This window comes from Antechinus flavipes, chromosome 1, assembly GCF_016432865.1.
Source record: "Antechinus flavipes isolate AdamAnt ecotype Samford, QLD, Australia chromosome 1, AdamAnt_v2, whole genome shotgun sequence".
NCBI classification, from domain to species: Eukaryota; Metazoa; Chordata; class Mammalia; order Dasyuromorphia; family Dasyuridae; genus Antechinus; species Antechinus flavipes.
Window position 1 is genome coordinate 151073874 of NC_067398.1, and position 20334 is coordinate 151094207.

Here is a 20334-nt window from a genome sequence, read left to right on the forward strand (position 1 = left end):
TTTGTCTGGCTCAAAGAAGTTTTTAGAAATTTGTACAAAGAGACCCTAGGGTTGACCTATGTAACGAAAGGTTCTTTTCCTTGACAGGCAAGTCAGGTTATTATCAGCCGTGTCTCATTTGATGCCCCGCTTTTGATGAAAACAGAGCAGACAGGGTCACAGTGTTATTAATACTTGTGCTTGAAACTGCCAAGCATCTCCGAGAGAAACAAAATGATGTGCCCTTCACTTACTCAGAGGACAATGAAACCCAAGGTGGGGCTTGGAGTGAAGCCAGTATTGTCAATGCTGAGAAACTAATTAGAGCTGAGGTAGATAAAAGGGTAGCTGTTGATCTCCCAGTAGATTAAAATGGCACTCCTTGAGCAATGAACTGCTTATGTGGTTGTCCCTGTTTATAGGGGTCGCAGATTTGTATGTGGTATTTGGCAGCACCCCAAACCGGGATAGTCACAATTTGTGAACTATTTCTTTAAGAATGATTCCTTGACAGGAAACTGAAAAGAAATACATTGATGATTTCAGTTTGGAGGTTTAATTCTTCATAGAATCATAGATAAAACAATAATGTATTTAGAACGGGAAGAAACTTTAGACCATCAGATCCACATCTTTTATTTTTCAGATGGGTAAACCTGAGGTACAAAGAGGGTAAATGATTTGCTCAGAATTATACAGATAGTAAATATTTGGGAAAACGTTTGTCATTGGTGGACTTCTGTACCTATAAAAACTCTGAGGATCCTTATCCCTACTCCTCTTTTCACTATTATATCCTGAGAGGGTAGTTATATGTCTTCAGAGCTTCAGAAGGACCTTAGTGATATTTCTAGTGTTACTGGCTCAAATCTTTCTCCCATTTTGGTATGTATCTTTCAGAGTCAACCACCAATTACAATGAATATTCCCTCTCTACCATTCATTGACTCAATACTCTAATATTGTCTAATCAGTTAATATCAATTAGATTTTATAAAAGGATATTTGCAGAAAAAATACAGCAAGAAAAGAAGGACAAACACATTCTTCCAAATCAAGGAGTACATTCTTGCCTGTGCCATCTTGGTTCTTGAGGAGAGTAGATTTAAGTTTTAATTAATTGCTACAAAGCATTTGTCCCATCAAGTTCATTTCTGAATGAAACATGAGCATTCTGTAAGTCTCTTCCTTGCTACAGACTACCTGGTTTTTTCAAACAGTTGACTCTGTAAGATGACATTGGTGGATTGGGATCAGCTGCTCTGGACTCTGGGTCCTGGACCTCTGGCAGTGTGTCCTTTCGAATAATTGAAGTTTACATGATTGCAGCCTTCTCCAACATTCCCTTCACCTAAAATCAGGAAAGAATAGAGATAGTAGAAATAGAAAAAAGTAGTTTTGTTATTCTCTCAAGCCTTTCTGGCATCCTGGTGAGTGAAGGCACAAGGCTTGCTCCCCATTTAGAGGTTATAGCAACTCATCCCCTTCACCCAAACATCTATATAGAGATCACTTAGACTTATTAATACCTTTTTGTGCATGTACAGTTTTGGCTTAGAAATTAGCTGAAGGGCTTTACTATGTATGCAATCAGTAGACAATAAACAGATACAGAATACCTACCTGCAGATGTTGGAAGTGGGGAGCTAGGACCTACTATTCTAAATTATTGGAGACTTTCAGAAGCATCCCAACCTTCACCTAGAGGATCACATCATGTAGAGCATGCAGTGCATGTTTCTAAGGACTAGTTTTTCATTGGCTAGCTCCGACTCACCCTCCCTTCACTGTTACAGAGATATGAGGAAATGCTATGTGAGACTCAAGGAATGAAAGGAAGAGGAAAGGATGATTTCCTAGACGAGTTAATATTTTTCAGTCATGACTGACTCTTTGTGACCCATATGGGATTTTCATGGCAAAAATGCTGGGGTGATATGCCATTTCCTTCTCTAGCTCATTTTGCAAATTAGGAAACTGAGGCAAACAGAATTAAATGACTTGCCCAGGGTCACAGCTCTTAAATGTCGGAGAATAGATTTGAACTTAGGAAACTAAGTCTTCCTGACTCTAGACCCAGCTTTCTATCCACAGCTCTACCTGGTTGTTGAGTAAAATTCCAACTGGGCTTTAAAGGATGGATTGGAATTTAATATGCAGCCAGAAGTGTGGGTCTTTATGAGTGTAAAGGGTAGTCAGAGAAGGGATTTCAAACACAGGAAACAATGTGATCAAAGGTTTGTATGTGGATAGAAAAGCACAACTCTGACCCCTTCATAATAATTGTTAGTCCCATTGCCTCAAGGATCAAATGCAAATTTCTCATTTTTGCAGATAAAGCCCTTTACAACCTGCCTCCAACCTAAATTTCTAGCCTTATTATACATTCCTCCCTTTACCACATACTTTAATCAAACCAAGCTGACCTTCTTGCTACTATTCACATAAAACATTCTATCAACTTGTTGCACAGGGTTTTCTTTGTCAGCAAAGTCCTACTTCCTCATCTCTAACTCTTAGAATTTCTAATTTATTTCAAAGCTCAGCTTAAGTGCCACCTCCTACATGAAGTCTTTCCTGATGCCACAAACTACTTGTTCATCTCTGCAAAATTACCTTGTAGTTATCTCATATATACTTTTATGTAGTATGTATGTTGTTCTGGGAAACTTACTCTGCCTTCCAGTTTTTTAAATATGACATACTTTAGATTTAATCTACATTTAATCTACATCACTAACATTTTCCTTATCATTTTCTTAAGTCTAGGCAACCAACAAAGAATAAACCAGACTTGGACTTGTAGTATTTACTGATTTCTAAGTTTGAAATGTTCACGCTGGAAATTTAACAATATGCTCTCTTGAGCAGATTTGAACTGGCTCTAGCACAATTCTGCTTATATGTAGGCATGTGGTTTCCCTGATAGAATGCAAATTCCTTGAGATCAGATATTGTTTCATTCTTTGTACTTGTAACTGCAGTACCTAGCACAATGCTCTACATATGGCAGTTTAATAAATGATTATTGATTCACTGATTTTAGATAAAAATAGAAACATTTAATTTCTTAATAGTCATAATAAAATACTTAGAAAAATGCACAAGTCTCTTTCTTAGAACACTATGAGATAGGTCAACCTGAAGCCTGAAGTTTCAGTCTAATTTTTGTAACAACAATGGCATTGACTCATATTTATATAATGTTTTACAAAGTGCCTTTTTGGTAAAACCCTATGAGACAGATATTGGTAGTATTATTATCCCCATTTAACAGGTGGGGCTAAAAGACATTAAATGTCTCCTCTAAAGTGCCCTAGTTGGTAAGCATTGGAGAAAGATACTTATCTAGGATTTTTTTTTTAATCTCTGAGATCACTGCACTGCTTTTTCCACTACTTTGGAAAGTGATGTTGGGTTAAGTGGAGTTTCTCATGTCCCTTCCAACTAAGCTAAGATTTTATGATTCCATGAAATATAATGATTGCTTCCACTTTCAGTAGGTATATAAGGGCCTAGACTCAGTCACTCCTTGTTAGAGCTGGTACAGAAAACATTCACAACTGAGAATTCTGTAGGACTTATTATTGCAGTGAAATACTTTATAGTCAGTCCTCAAGGAACCAATTTACCAAGTTTCCTGATGGAACGAGTCTGTGGATAGAGTCTTATCTTTTGCAAGTATTCTAATTTAATTTTTCATCTAAGGTTTCATTTCTTCCATAATAATAACAATAATAGCTGACACTTATATAGCACTTATTATGTACCAGGAATTATGCTAAGCACTTAACAATTATTATATCAATTGATTCTCACAATAACCTATCTTATAGATGCTCCAGATAGAGCCCAGAGTCACACAGTTAGTAAGTGTCTGAGTGCAAATTTGAACTCAAGGGCCTCTTGACTTCAGGCCCAGAGATCTATCCACTGTGACACTTGACTGCCCCTCTATCCACTCTTGTAATCCTAATAATTATTTATGTCCTCAAAAGGAATAAATATTTTTCAATCTTAGCAAAATAGAAATAGTAAAGTGAGTATAAGAAGTTGTTTTATATGTAGATCACTTGAAATCATTCATATTTTATTATTTCTTTTAGATGGTAGTTGATGTATCTAGGGGGTTGGATTCCTTTCTTTTCTCAAAAATTAAGCAGAAAACTAATGCTAGGAAGTTTTCTTTATGTTTCTTTCACCTAGCGATTAGATTCCATTGTTGAAGTTTCAGTAGCAATGGAAGGGATATAAGCTCCTCATGTCTAAGCCACTGATTCCCTCGGAAGCTAAACTTTTACTTATTATTTGGTTATTCTCTTCTTTTGGGTTTATCTCTTGGGTTTCTCTTTACTCATAGAATTTCTTTACTACATTTGGTGTTTTCTGTTTATTCATATCTCTTATTTAAATATTTGGATTTGGATTTTGTGCTAAACCCCCAGTTTTTCACTCATTGAACAGCTTGAATTTGAACTTGCAAATCTTGAACTGCTTACCTTTTACTCTTGGATAGGATGGGGTTGGGATTAGGGTTGGGTGGAAAGGTAGAGCCTTCCTGACTCTGTCTCTTCTTTAATTTGCATTTTCCTGCCACTTCCTGGCTCTAGTTCTAGAAGGGATGATTGACACCTGCTCCTTATTTCTGCCTGATGCAAGTCTTGTCTTCAGGTAGTTCAACACTACCTGCTTTTTTTTTTCACAATCTTCACTGAGAGTTGCTTCATCTCTTTCTGAGGCCCTGATAGGATCTGGTTATATATTTACAATGGTCTCAGATTTCAGGAGGGTCATTTAGAGAGGGTTAAATGAACTCTGGATTGTCAGCAGCAGAGTGCTGCCTCTGTCTCCTGTTGTGACTCTTGCTTTGGCCTTTTGGGTACCCTTGAGGCATGCAAGCACTACCCAGTCTGTATTTTTGTTTGGTTGCCTACTCTTGTTGTTATTATGAAAGAAATGAAGTAATAGATGAAAAATTAAATTAGAATGTTTGTAAAAGATAAGACTCTATCCCCAGGTCTATGTCATTCTTTGTCAGAAACTTGGTGGCCTACTTTTTCTGTCCATCCTCTATTGACTCAGTAGGCCAAGGATGAAAGAGTAATGGCTTTAGATTCCCATTTACTCAAGATCAGGCTGATTTTCAGAATCCCCGGTATCCATACACTTCTCTCTGTCTTCTTGTATAATCTTTCTGGACAGTGTGGAAGAGCTTACTGGTATTTCCCTTTGGCCTTATAGGTAATTGTTTCATCCTGTATCCTTCTAAATCTCTGTGGGGCTGTTTGCTGGGAGAAGGTTGGATATGGGTGCCTTGTATTCTGCTTCTACAAATGCAATTGAAGAAGCTGCCATTTGCCACATGATCAGCAGACTGAAACCAGAATGTCTGGGAATGCTTCTAAGCCCTTCTAAAGTACTTCCATTATAGATCATCATGACAATCTCTAGCTCTTTCCACAGCCAAGTAAACTGATGCACTCTGTACATGCTCATAAGGACTGGGCTTATGGCCAATACCATTATACCATCTTGACTGGAAGTCTGATAAAAGTATCTAGCTAGGATACAACTGTATATGATGAACTGTGCAAAGAGAAATAAAGTTACCTAGAAATAAAGTTTCATGTTCCTAGACTTAAGAGGTAGAAGGGAACTTGGACCATTTAGTCTAACCTTCATTTTACAGAGGAGGAAACTGAGGCTTTGAGGCATTAAATGACTCAACAAGTTCCCAGAAATATTAAGAGACATAGTTTGAGATTCAAACCTTGCTCCTTTGAATGGAAATCCAGCATTATATTAAATCCTTCTGCAAGGGTACTTGGCAAATCCTTAGAGCTCATAGGTACCATTCAAACCAGAATTGCCAATGAATCTTTTTCAATTACTTTCAAATCTTTCCAAAACAACAACTACAAGCCAGGCCATGGGCAAAGAGAAAAATGATTTAATAATACCTTGTCTTAGTGTAGAACTTTATGCCTTTCTAAGTACTTTTTACACATTATCTTATTTGATCTATATAGCAGCCTCATAGTGGTACCAGAGGATAGGTAATATTATTATTCTCATTTTACAAAAGAAAGATCTGAGTGACACACGAAGGGTGTTAACCAAGGTCAAATATAAAGTTATTGACAACTATGACTGGAACCCAAATCCTCCAATTCAGAGTTCTTTGCTAACCATCTTGCACATAATAATGTGACAAGGGAAAAGCTTGAGAGATAAGAGTTTTGGGTAATTGATGATCAATTTATTAATTAAATTTAGTAAATCATCAATAAATTGACTGTCAAGGGTTTCTCTCGGAAAAGTACAGCCAAATTATGGAGAGACTGAAAGCTTTAATATACTTTTGAAATGGGGGAACGTCCTTGACAAGTGAAATTCAAATTTTATTAGTGGACATTTAATGAAGAAGTTCAGGCATCTTTAGCTGCTCCTGTTAAAAATGTGGCTTGATTGTGAGACTCAGCTATTTTCAGCAATTCAGACAGAGAAATCCATCTCCAGATCACTATAGTTGGCTTTCTTCATTAAATGGATCACCCTAAATTCCAGTGGAGGAATGCAAGAATAGGGGCTTATTTCCTTGGGGCAAGAATTTGCCCAGATTAGATTATGTTTATATTCTAAATAGAAGCAAGGTCTCCTAATTGGATGAAGTTGTGCCCAAGATTGAAGATCATGTTCCCCAAACTGAAAGAAATCTTATCACTCAGCCATGTCCTTTAGAGAGAGATTTTTTAAAAACAGAGATTGGGCCTTAAATGAAGAAATAAAAGAAGAAAAACCTGGATTATAATTTAGTAATAGGTTATTAAAATAATAGCAAAATAATTTCTCTTAGTAAACACAATAAAATAATTATGATAGTAATAGCTGATATTTATGTAATATATGATGTTTTACAAAATTATTTTATATGTGCTATTTTGCCTTACAAGTATTTATCAAATTTCCCTGACATCATAATCCACACCTTCCAGTCAGGCCCTAAGTAAAATCGTGAAGTAAGGGAAGTTCATTTTTTGCATTTTCAGTCTTCTAGTTCTGCTTCAGAGGCTCAGGGCTCTTTGTGATTTTTTCCCCCTTATCAATTATCAAAACACACACACACACACACACACACACACACACACACGCACACACTATGAGTATTTATTAAGTGCTTACTATGTGCTAGACACTATACTAAGCACCAGAGAAACAAATATATACAAAATGTTATTTCCTGCCCTCAAGGAGCTTATATTCTAATGGAGAAAGACAACACTGAAAAGGGAATTGAAAGGGCATGGAGGAATGAGAGTACACAGCTGTGGGGAGTGATGAATGATTTTGAAGTCCATAAAATCAGGCCATCCTAAGTAAGCCCATTCACAAAATGGAGGCTCCAGAAGGCACTTGACTGTGGAAGAAGGGGATAGGGGTGGAGTAGATCTTGTGAAGGGATATCCACAAGTAGGTGAGTAGAGAGCGAAGATAACAGCATGTTTCAGAGCAAGGAGACCTCAAGCACTGAATTTCCAAGATCTAAGATAGCAGTAGATATAGTTCAGAAAGTCAGGAACAGGATTGGGAAGGAAGAGCTTAGGTCTCAGGCCACTTGTGCTTATCCATGTTAATATTTACATATTCTGTCTATGTTTAAGACCAACTTTTTGTCAAGTCAGGAAAATACTTGGAGGAAGGAGAGGCTTGAGGAAAGATAGCAGCAGTAGTAATTATGACCACATAGGTATGGGATGGACCCAGATAGGAAGGACTTGATCACTCAGAACAATGGGATCCAGTAGAGATCAGCAATCTAAATTGTGATCAAGAAACTATTATGCTGAGATTCAGTCAACATACCGGAGCATGAATGTAGAAAGTAAATCTGAGTCCAAGAAATCTGTCAAAGGCAGAGTTGGTGGATACATTTTGGAGACTCAGTGAACTTGAATGGGCAAAAAATTTGATAAAGATATTTCAATAGAATTAATTTTCTTTATAATCCTGTAATTTTTTTGCTTTGTTTTATGCTTTTAAAAACATTAGTCTGAAGAAGAGTCTCACCAGATTGCCAAAGGGGTCCATAGCAAAAAACAAAAAGATTAAGAACCGTTAATCTCTCCCAAAGTCCCCTCAAAATAATTTTAAATAATGCAACAAGGGGTTGCTAATTGGTGTAGTGGATAGAGTACCAGCCTTGAAGTCAGAAGAACCTAAGTTCAAACTGACCTCAGATACTTCCTGGCTGTGTGAGCCTGGGCAAGTCATTTAACCCCAGTTGTCTCAGCAAAAAAAATAAAATAATGCCTCAAAACGAATTCTGGAGAGGTAAAACCTACAGAAGGACAGAATGAAACAATTTTCTAGTGTAAGAAAACTTAAAAGTTCAGCAGTAAAAGTTTGTCACACTGAGGTGAGAGTAGTATGCATTCCAGTCACAGGCTATGTCAGTGAGGGCTATGCCCTAGCAAACTGGCAACAGACAGACCTTAGGGGTAACTGAATCAGTGATGGTAACAGCAACTTTTGGAGTTTTCAACCCACAGATGATGACCCAGCAATACCATTACTAGGCTGTATTCCAAAGTGATTAAAAAAAAACAAAACAGGAAAAGGCCCTACATGTACAAAAAAAATCAATCAATACAGTGAACTCCTCTGATGATTTAGTTAGGGATTTCCCTTCCCCTCCTCTGTCCCCTATACTGAAAGGATTCAGATCTGGAAGGAGCTGAAGTATTCAATAAGATGCCAAGAAAACACCCAAAAGGGTCACAAAGAATCTGATGACTAAATGACAACAAATGATGATTTATATCATTGCCTTCATGAAGGCAATCCCCTTCCCTTTTTTTTTCCAGGACAGCTAGGTGTATCCATTGAGCATCAGTCCTGTAGTCAGGAAGGGTCATCTTTCTGACTTCATATCTCTGTTCTCAGACACTTACTAGTTGTGTGACCCTAGACAGGTCACATAACCTCAATTAAGTCTGATTTAATTTCCTCAGCTGTAAAATGGGGATAATAATAGCACCTACCCTCCACAGTTGTTGTGAGGATACAATGAGATAATATTTGTAAAACTCATAGCACAGAGCCTGGCACAAGGTTAATTCTTAATAATTTCCCTCCATTCTTTTCTTCCTCTAGGCAATTCTTGAAAATTCTTGGTTTTAAGAATTCTAGAATTCTTTTTTTCCCCCCCAAGGATCCCTTTGGCAATCTGGTGAGGCTCCTCAGACTAATGTTTTCAAGAGTTTTAGAGAAGTTGTAGACCTTCACTGGGAGATGGAATTTCCTCACACAGGAGTCCCCAATATTAATGAAATTCCAGACCTCATTTCCTAACTATTTCCAATTTACTCTTTGGATCTGACAGCATATCCTGGCTTCTCCAACACCCAGAAATGCATCCACTCACTCTATGGTTTATTAAATCATTAAGTCATGCCTTGGGGAATTGAGTACATCCTGAACTCGGAGATTCTCACTCTATGATCTTCCTCTAACTGAGACGTGTGGTATCAAGAGCATGGTTATTTTATGACACCGACATCACCACGGTGACAGTAACTAAGCCTCTCTCCAGTCCAATTTATTTTGCATAGATTAGTACTCTGCCATTAATTGCATTTTGTGAATATTTATCTCTTTTTCCCACCTAAAAATGAGAGAGTTGCTTTCAGAATAAAGAATAGCTCGGCCTGTTCTGTTCTGTGCCCTATGGGCCCAAAGCAGGGAGCCCCCAGAAGGAGAATCGTGGGTGTAGAGTGAGGAGGAAGCACTCCCCTCTGCCCAGCTTGTGGTCTCCCCTCCTGGGGCTTAATTACTGCATTCCTGTATTCTTCAGCTTGAAAGTGGCTCAGGAAGGGCACACAGACTTTGCTTCATTTGGCCCTTTCAGTCCTGGCTCCCCTTTGAAGGGGGAGCTCTGGGTGCCCAGTCCCAGGAAACACATACACAGCAGTCAACCCTCTCCCATTCACCTACCCCCAGGAGCAGGCCCCAGAGGCCTCTTCTCATCTGCCACTCTGTCTTGATTTTAATGAAAACTGTCCATGTGTCCAGCTCACTCATAATTATCCAGGCACCCATCCTTGCCAGCTTGGCCTGCTGAATGACAGTTCTGTTTTGTGACCCTCAGGCTGGTAGAAAGCCCCTTTGACAGCCACTTGCAACTCCTACCCGACCACCCTTCAAGTTGGGTTCCTATTCTTGCTGATCATTTGTTTCTGCAAACACTTCAGTATTAATTGCTTGAATGATTCCCTTCTTCCAACCAAAACACATGCCTGCCTCTACACCTCCTCACAATATGATTGGCTTGACATCTGAGCATCTGCAAAATGTTCATTTTGAAAGGTGGCTCCTGACAAACCCCACTGGTCAGAAGAAGGCACACTGGATTTCTGGTATAGATTAGCTGCTGGAGAGCTATTTTATATTATATATTTTATAATTTATATTATATTTTATATTATTTTCATAATTCCAGATTGATAGCTTTAGTCTCCCTGTAAGTGGGATGTTGACTTTTTTCCTTTTGTCTCTGTAATTATTACTGTGCATTGGAAACATGTGTACTATTTGTCCATAGAGAGAGAGTTGGTGGGGTATGGAGAAAGGTACATTGTCTGCCCTGGGCAATCTTTAAATCTCTGTCCAATCAATAAAAAGTGAGTCTTGAATATATCATACTGTTTTAACTCAAAAAAAAAAAAAAAGCTCCACACTGAAGCCTATTGTAATGTTAATTTGATTAGAATTTCTTAGTTTTTTCTGTCATTTTATTTTCTACTGGACTTTGGGTTTCATCCACATAGAGAACTTCCCTAAAATCATCCTCTACTACATGGCAGATAGGTATCTTCTCTTAAATTCAGTCTTAAGAGAGCTTCCTGAGATGCTGAAAAGGTCACATGACACAGTCAATATAGTGTGAAAGCAGGTCTTGAACCTTTTTATTGACCCAGAGGCAGACTTTCTATCCACTATCCCGGAGAAAAAGGGACATCTCTCTTCGTTGTTGGTGGTGAAAATTTCAGAGAATATTCCTTCATTTCCTACTTCTAGCTTTTCCTAAAATGCCTATGTTTGACATATTAATAATGTCTAGATACTGTCCATGTTTACAGGATGTCAAAACATGAAGCCAAGGCAGTGAATAAAAAAGAATCAGAAATCCAACCTGTTGCTCTGTATTTCCATAGACAAAACACCCAGGTGGTAGATTACATTTTTTTTTTTTACCTTTCAGCTGCTTACTTTGATGTTATGGATGCAGGCTGTGTCCTTGTCAGAAAAAGGAGCATCACCAGGAACATTGTGATTGAAGAGTCCAAAATACCTAGTGGCATTGGTTTGAATCAATATCCAAGGGGGATGCCTAGAATCTCTGACTTGAAAGAGAGCTCAGAAGTTACCTATTCCACCTTGTACCTAAAACATGAATCCTACTTAAGACATCCCCAATAAATATGTATTCTATAACATATAAAGGGTAGTGAGGTGGTGCAGTGAATAGAGTCCTGGATCTGGAGGCTCAAAGACCAAGTTCAAATCTGGATTTGTACACTGCACTAGCTGTGTGACCTGCTTAAGTCACTTAACCCTGTTCCCTTCAGTTTCCTCATCTGTAAAATGAATTGGAGTAGGAAATGGTCAAATCAATCCAGTATCTTTATCAAGAAATTTCCAAATGAGGTTGCAAAAAATTGGGTATGACTGTAATGATTTAACAGCAATAACATATAAGCATAAATATATTTGGTTATGACACCCCCTCACAAATACTCTATGGCTCCCTGTTGCCTAAAGTTCTAACAGTTATTTAAGACCTCATACAATGAGGTATTCTCAGCCTTATCTCTTCATTGTAAGAATAAAGAGTAAAGATTTTAGTTTTACCAGCTCTGCTGTTTTATGTGACCCCCTTATTATATTTGACTCAGAAAACTTATGGTGGATCCCTGATCTGACAGCCACGTGGTGGATGGATCCCTGCTTTTTCAGAGTGATTACAACACATAGTGGGAGTTTCATAAATGTTGGTTAGATGTTGAATTTGAAGGGAAATGAACTCTTGTTCTGTTTCCGTTCCTAATGGAATTGCACTCCCTGGGATGATAAACTTCTTTTCTCTTTCATATTCTCAGCAGAGAAGTACTCTGGGTACTAAGCCACAAATAGTTCTCTAAGCTATAGAATAGACCGTCTTCAGGGTTGGCTCTAGTGATGAGCCACAGGGCTTTATCAGCTTCTTTCCCTGTTCAACAGTTTTTAACCTGACTTGAGTGACAACAAAGAAGGCATGTTTACAACTTCAAGGGTGGCCCAAAACTAGCTGCTGTGAAGAGGGAAAAGAAATATATTAAATGACAGTTGGGTTTCAAAAAGATTTTGACAGTCCAGAACAATGAGCTGAAACAAATAAAATGACAGTTACCTAATGCACATATGACAGTATATCCCTGTCTTCCCCCCCCCCCCCCCCCCCTGCAAAAGATAACGAGTAGTTGCGTTTGATAGGGTCAAAAACAATGGCATGGAATCTAACGGGGGATAAACAAACTATCCTATATTTAAGTTTAAGAAATCAAGTAGGGGAGACCTGATTTAAAAGGAGTTTAGGTGAAAAATGTCTAGAGAATTATTGTTGCTCAGTCATTTCAGTCATGTCAGACTCTTCATGACTTCATTTGAAGTTTTCTTGGCAAAGATACTGGAGTGGGTTGCCATGTCCTTCTTCAGCATATTTTCCAGATGAGAACATTGAGGCAAACAGGGTTAGGTGACTTGTTTAGGATTATGTAGCCAGTAAGTGTCTGAGACTACATTTGGGTCTTCCTGACTCCAGCTTGGCACTCATTGTTTCATCTACTTGCCACTTGTAGTATTTGCTACATTGAAAATTTAACAATTTAGCCAGCAGTAGAAGCTGGCCCCAGCACATTCCTGGATATCTGTAAATAGAAGATCCTTGGTGGAGGAAGGGAGAAATCTTCAATAATTTCTAAGAATGTGAAGTCGTCCTGGGATAAAAAAAAAAAAATAAGTGCTGCTGTAGAAGGTTATACAAGGCTTTATAAGTAGAAGTCCCTGGAAGCAGATTTTAGATCAGAATTTCAGCAAAGTAGGTGAGCCCCTAATCCTGACTACTTGAATACAAATAGAGACTGGATGATTATTTGTGAGGAACATTGTAGAGGACATTCCTGTAGAAAGTAATCTTCTGGAGGTCAGGGACTGTTTCAGTTTTTTTTTTTTTTTTTTTTGACATTCAGCAAAATGCTTAACAAATGCTTGTTGAATATGATTGAAGTCTTTTATGGGATCAGTAGATTGACAATTAGATGACAGACAATTTCACTAATTGACAATTAATGAATTTGATGACATCCAACACCCCCACCACTCTGGATGCTAAGAATTAGCAACTAGAGCTGCTTCTAACTGTGTAAACAGAACAGTGAAATTACCCAGACACCCCTAAGGCTTAGAACAGAATCTATCTCTGAGCATCATGTTGTCAGGGAAACCTAGTTCAATTGGCTTGATTCCTACTGTTCTATTAATCTCATGTTTTGAATTCCTTATCCTGGGTTCTTTCTCATATTTAGTATATATATATATATATATTTTAAGTTAAAGCTTAACTCAAAATGTTTTAAGCTTAAATTTGCTTAAATAAGCTTAAAATTGCACTAAAGCTTTTGGGACACTGCATGTATGTATCTTATATAAACTCAGATGTGCACATGTCTCTCAGTATAGAATGTAAATTGCTTGAGGTAGAGATCATTTCCTTTTTGTCTTTATTTCTCCACTGCCAAGTATCTGGTATAAAAAAGTGCCTAATAAATGCTTACTTGATTGATTGATTTTCCTTACACCATCCTATGTACTACAAAGTCTTTTGCACTGAAATCCTGATTATTGTTGTTCAGTCATGTCATACCCAACTCTTTGTGACCCCGTTTGGGGTTTTCTTCATAAAGAAATCCTGGAATGGGTTGCCATTTCCTCTTCCAGCTCATTTTCCAGACAAAAATAATTTAATGACATATTTAGAGATGAAGAAGATCGGTCTTATTCTAAACACAATCTTGGGGATTGGCTATTAGGTTCAAGTCCTGCTCTGACCTAGTATAGACCTGCCTGTTTTATTTCCTTCTGTCAGCAACAGGCCTGAGGGTATATACAGATTTGTGCATAATTATCCAAGGCTGAAGTGATAAATGTGAGGGCAGTAGACAGAATTCCAGGCATGAGTCAGGAAGACTTGAATTCAAATCCATCCTCAGATACTTCCTAGCTGTGTGACTCTAAGCAAATCACTTGATCTATGTCTGCTTCAGTTTCTTCATCTGTAAAATGGGGATAATAGTATCACTTACTTCTCAGAATAGTTGTGAAGATCAAATGAGGTAATAATTGTAGCTAGCACTCAGCACAATGCGTGGAACATAATTAGCTCTATATAAATATAAGTTGTATATTCACCTTTTTATTTTTTGGGGGTGGGGGTTGTTCAGATAATGGTGGGTACAGATCATATGAATATTTAGCAGCCATCATAATTCTGCTTCCTCCTTTTTTAAAGTCTCCTTGAGGGCAGTCAGCCAACAAACTCTTATTAAATGCCTGGGATGTGCCAAATGGAGATAGCTATTTGGCTCAGTGGATAGAAAACTGGCCTGAGGTAAAGACCTGAGTTTAAATCCCCACTCAGATACTTACTGTCTGTGTGACTCTGGATAAGTCACTTAACTAACCTTTCTGCCTCAACTTCCTCATGTGTGAAATCAATTAAAGAAGGAAATTGCAAATCATTTCAGTACCTTTGTTAAGAAAAACCCTACGAACAGCACTGACATGCTATGGTTCATGGAGTCACGAAGAATCAGACAGGACTGAACCACAAACATGCTCAGCAATGGGGATACAAAAAAAAAGACCAAAAAAAAATAATTCCTTGTCCTCAAAGAGGTCACAGTATAATGAGCAGCTCTGTACACACAAAATATACCCAAAATAAATGGCAGGTTATCTCAGGGGCACAGGACTGGGCTAGAGGATTAATGGGGAGAGGGGAAGGACCCTTTGCAGAAGATGAGAGCTGGGCTGAATTGAAGGAAGCATATGAAGCCAGGAGACTACTTTAAGATGTGGAGAGAGCATTCCAAACATGTGTGACAGCCAGTGGAATCATTTGAGAGGAGCAGCAAGAAATCTAATGTCATACTCTAGTATGTGGAAGGTGGTAAAATGTAAGAAGACCAGCTGTTTAGGAAGGAGTCAAGTTGTAAAGGGCTTTAAAAGTCAAACAGAGGATTTACTATTTGCTCCTGGAAGAAAAAAGGAGAGAGTCTTTCATTTTTGTCTTTGTATTCCCAGTCCCGAGTATGATGTATTGTATGTTGTAGGAGATTAATAAATGCTTTTTGATTGTACAACCCTCAGTTTGGGAATAGAAGGTGTTAGAACTCACATAACCTCATTTCTTCCTATGTGCTATTATTATCCCAATTTTGCAGATAAGAAAATGAGGCCAAGAGAAATTGGCTCACCTGAATCATACAACTGAGATACGTGTTTGAAGCAAGTTTTAAACTTAGGGAAGTCCAATAATCTATCCACCACATCACCCAGCTGCCTCATTTTTTGAATGTCTTTTATCATATAAGCTACAGGGACAATCTTGTTTTTCTATGTGAATCCCAACTTCTCAACACAGTGCTTTGCAGAGCATAGTAAATGCTTAATACTTTTTCATTCATTCCTTTATTCATTTATCCATTTGTCCATTGTCCATCCATCTATCCATCCATCTATTCATCTGTCTGTCTATCCAACTCCTTGGGGGATTTAGGAACAGAGATGACTTAAGGATGGCCCTGCTTCCTCTCCCCTTCACTTCACTCTCTGCCCCATCCCCTTGCCCAACCCCTCCCAGACTCTCAAGATCCAGCTTGTTCTATAAGTTGCCTCTTTAGTGTTTGGTTGGAAGGTTCTTTCCTCCTCTCACCCCTCTCCTCCACACCACAGGGTGTTGAATTGTAAAGCTCAGTAGGTTTGGCTTCCTTTGGCACTCAGGTTTTTTCATAAATAGAAATGGAGGTACCAGCACACTCAAGATAAATTCAATTTAAAAAAGCACCACGCAGAGACTCAGAATTAGCTGCTTGTGCATATTTCTAGCTACTGTGCTGTCAACGGAGCAGTGATTACTGGCTTCAATCTCACTTAAAAAAGTCTTAGCCAAACAATACCCACGTGGTTAATATCTGTTATCACTGGGTCTTCACAAATTAAATGTTTAATAACAACTTCTCTCCTCATGCATGTACCTGCATGAGGCATACTGAGCAAGTATCTTCATGGAAATCATTCTTCCCAATATACTGACTCCTTGTTTGTTTTCCTTGATGGTGGGCTCTGGGTCTGTGACAGCTGTTTTCCTTTGATAGAAGCACCCAGCTCGCTCTAATTGAATACATGTCAATAGACCAGTGGGAAAGCTGATTTCTTCCTGCTATACCCTAGTCCCATTTTAGAAATACAATGTATGTACAAACCTATATCAAATTGCTTGCCTTCCCAATGGGGAAAGGGAAGGAAAGGAAAGAAGATGGGAGAGACTTTGGAATTCAAAAATTAAAAAAATAATCGTTAAAAATTGTTTTTACATGTAAAAGAAATACGAGGTATGTGTTTGCTAATGACAAGAAGCATTTTCTGCACTTGGAAGCTAAGGAGATGTTTAACTCCAAGAAAAGCCTAAAAAAGAATGAAGAAAGACTGAATTCAAAAATATAAGTGGACTTTGCTTAGTAACATTATGTGGTCCCATCCTGCTGTTGTTGGCAGCATTTCTATCTCTATCGAAGCCAGAATGGATAAGGTATTTTGTTCTTTGGATATGAAGGGTAGTATGCTATACTCGGTAAAGCCTTGGAGGAGATTGTGGGGTTCTCTTCTTGGCTTTGTCCCTAGCCACCTGTGTGATCTTGAGAAATTTACTTTTCATCTCTGAATCTATTTACTTCTTTTTAAAAAGAGGGTTTGGATAAGTGATACAGTGGATATATTGCTAGACTTGAATTCAAAACTTGTCTCAGATACTTACTACTTGTATGACTTTGGGCAAGTCACATAATTCTCTAAACCTTAATTTCTTCAATTTGTGGTTGCTAGGTGATTTGGTGGATAAAGCAATAGGTTTAAAATTTGAGTTCAAACATCTCCGACATTTACTATAGCTTGGTTATTTATTTATTTTTGGAATATGGCATTTGATTTTATGCTTTTTAAAAAGTGTTATATTTTCAAAACACATGCATAGATAATTTTCAACATTCACTCTTACAAAACCTTGTATTCTAAACTTTTTCCCTCTCTTCCCCCAATCCTCACCCTTAGGTGGCAAGTAATACAATATATGTTAAACATGAGTAATTCATCTAAACAGATTTCCACAATTATCATGCTGCACAAGAAAAATCATATCAAGAAGGAAAAAAATAAGGAAGAAAACAAAACGTAAACAAACAACAACAAAAAGAGTGACTATAATATGTTGTGGTCCACACTCAGTTCTCACAGTCCTCTCTCTGGGTACAGATGGTTCTCTTTATCACAAGACCATTGGAACTGGCCTGAATCAACTCACTGTTGAAAAGATCCATGTCCATCAGAATTGATCATCGTATAATCTTGTTGTTGCTATGTAAAATGCCATGCTCAACTGATGGGCATTCTCAGTTTCCAGTTTCTTGCCACTACAAAAAAGGGCTGCCACAAAAATTTTTGCACATGTGGGTCCCTTTCCCTCCTCTGTGATCTCTTTGGGATACAAGCCCAGTAGAGCCACTGCTGGTTCAAAACACAGTTTGATAGTTCTTCAGGCATAGCTCCAAATTGCTCTCCAGAATGGTTGAATCAGTTCACAACTCCACCAACAATGTATTAGTGTTCCAGTTTTCCCACATCCCCTGCAACATTCATCATTATCTTTCCCTGTCATCTTAGTCATTGATTTTATTCTTGAAAATGTTCAGGTGGTTTTACAACAAACTTATAGAAACATATTAAAAGTTACTTAAACTTATAATAAGGAGCTTGCTGAGAGAGAGCCAAGAGCTTTCTGTTAGCTATATCATAAATGTATAGCTGTTATTGTGGGAAAGTCTCTTAATTTCTCCTAGACTCATTTTTTTCACCTGTAAAATAAGTGGATTGAAGTCAATGGCCATTAAGATCCTTTTCAGCTCTAACATTTTCTTAACTGCTTATTCCATCTTAGAAAGTCTGTTATTCTTTTCTTTGACTCTAAAGTAAAGAAAGGGTTAGAGTCAAGAGTTTGCTGGAACAGAATCTTGCAAGATGATTGTTAAATTTTCAGTGTGAGCATTTACACCTGGGAAATCAGCTACTGCTATAAATCCAGGCTTGATTTATTATTCTGTTGATTGTTTAGACTTGAGAAAGTAATGGATAAAATGTCAACAATGAAGATTAAATATAAAAGTATTTAATGGTTACTGTCCTCCCCACATCCAAGCACAGAGCCACTTGTTAAATATTTTGCCAGCATACCCCTGGTCAGCATAGTGAAAGAGAACTTAACATTTAAATAAAACTAGGAGATTTTACCTCTAATTTTCTACTTTCCAGAAAAGATGGCAATGCTTTGATGTGGTCATTCCTTGGATAAAATGTGTAGGCTCCCATTGATTGAGGTCTAATTTCAGGTTGTGGTTAATTGAGAATTCAGATTTAAGTATGATTCTGTTTGGGAAGAGATGTTGGGAAAAGATCAATGAGATGTTGGTCTCCATTCTCATCTCACATCTTAATTGTCCTTACTTGCTTTGGCTGGAATCTAAAGCTTCAGAATACCAATGGTCCCTGGGATATCTAGAAAACCTACTGTTCTTACCCTGCTTAGGTATCAAATTCCCGACCATGTACTACTACTTAAGAGTCTCAAACTTAAAAATAGAAACATTCTTCTAGCTCTTTCCTTGGTAAGTGAGTAGAAATAATGTTTTTTTTTTCCAAGAATATTATCCTATACCTGGCTAACAAGACTTGGTCTGGTGGTAGCTATTGTCAAGATATTACAAGACACCCTATTTTCCAGAGGAAAGACCCAGCAAGCAAGCTGTGCCCTTGGTTTTGGCATAATAACAAACCTTTGCAAAATCTGACAAAATCATACAATTATTGTATTGCTTTGACCAGCACTAGGTGTTCTCTGAGCTTGGATAAGTACTAGTCAAACTCAGGCAGATACCAATGTTCTGGTTATGAAGTCCTGCTATGAATCAAACCTGTCTCATTGCTGCTGTTACCCTTTATCGTCAGGAACCCAGTTCACTGGGTATAGGTATAGGTATAAGTATGAGATCTGCCTATGCTAAAGCAGGTGTCCCCACTGGGGACGGGGCTCCAGCACATCTGTCCTTGCTTGAAAGCCATTTCCCTCACTTTGAAATTAAACTTCTATTCGATTCCTGACTTTGCTGTCTCTAGCCTGCTTTGTTCAGCTTTGGCCATCCACAGGATAGAGGCCAATTCAGTCTAGTTCACACTGTATATCTATATAGATCTACATCTATATCCACACACACACCACTCACACACACATCCCACCAAGGTATGGGTATGAGTACCTCTACTCTGGCTTTGGACTCTGTGTGTGTGTGTGTGTGTGTGTGTGTGTGTGTGTGTGTGTGTATTTTACTGCAAAACTCTCCAAATAATAAAAATACTTCAAATAAAGGTCAATAGAACAGCAGAAAATCTGTCTCTGCCCATTGTGTTCTTGTCTTGTTTCAAACCAGTTTAAATTCTATGCTTTCTTGAGTATACCAATGCATTGTAGATGTCCTGAAGACATTGTCCTATTGACATCATCTCACCTGAATAGCTAAGGCAGGATTCTGGAGCGTAGAGAGATATGGGTATGTGGGCTGAGGCTGCAGGTAAAGCATGGGGCATAAGCTGACAGGAGTTCTTGGGAGAATCTTGGATCATTCTGTCAACCCAGGCTGCTTCTTCAGCATTCAGTGGCATGGAAATTAGAATAAACCCAGTTCTTCTCTTTATTATCTATGTACTATTGGACAAATTCCATACCAATCTGTGATGATATTAATTTGTCCTCTATAAAATGGAGAATTTAGAACAAATGATATCAGAAGTCCTTTGCACCTATGATTTTAAGGCTTGTGGGGAGTTCAAAGCCAGGGTAGGGGGTCCTCAAACCCAAACCTTGGTGAAGGTAGTGTGTATACTCTCCCAAATAATTTTCATTTATTCAATTCTGTCATTGGTTTAACATGAGAG

General features: G+C 38.1%; 1 pseudogene; it reads right to left on the reverse strand.

The window, feature by feature from the left end:
• LOC127544587 (60S ribosomal protein L6-like) overlaps positions 1 to 19979 on the reverse strand; it is a 54054-nt pseudogene extending 34075 nt beyond the window's left edge.
• Positions 19980 to 20334: the final 355 nt, after the last annotated feature.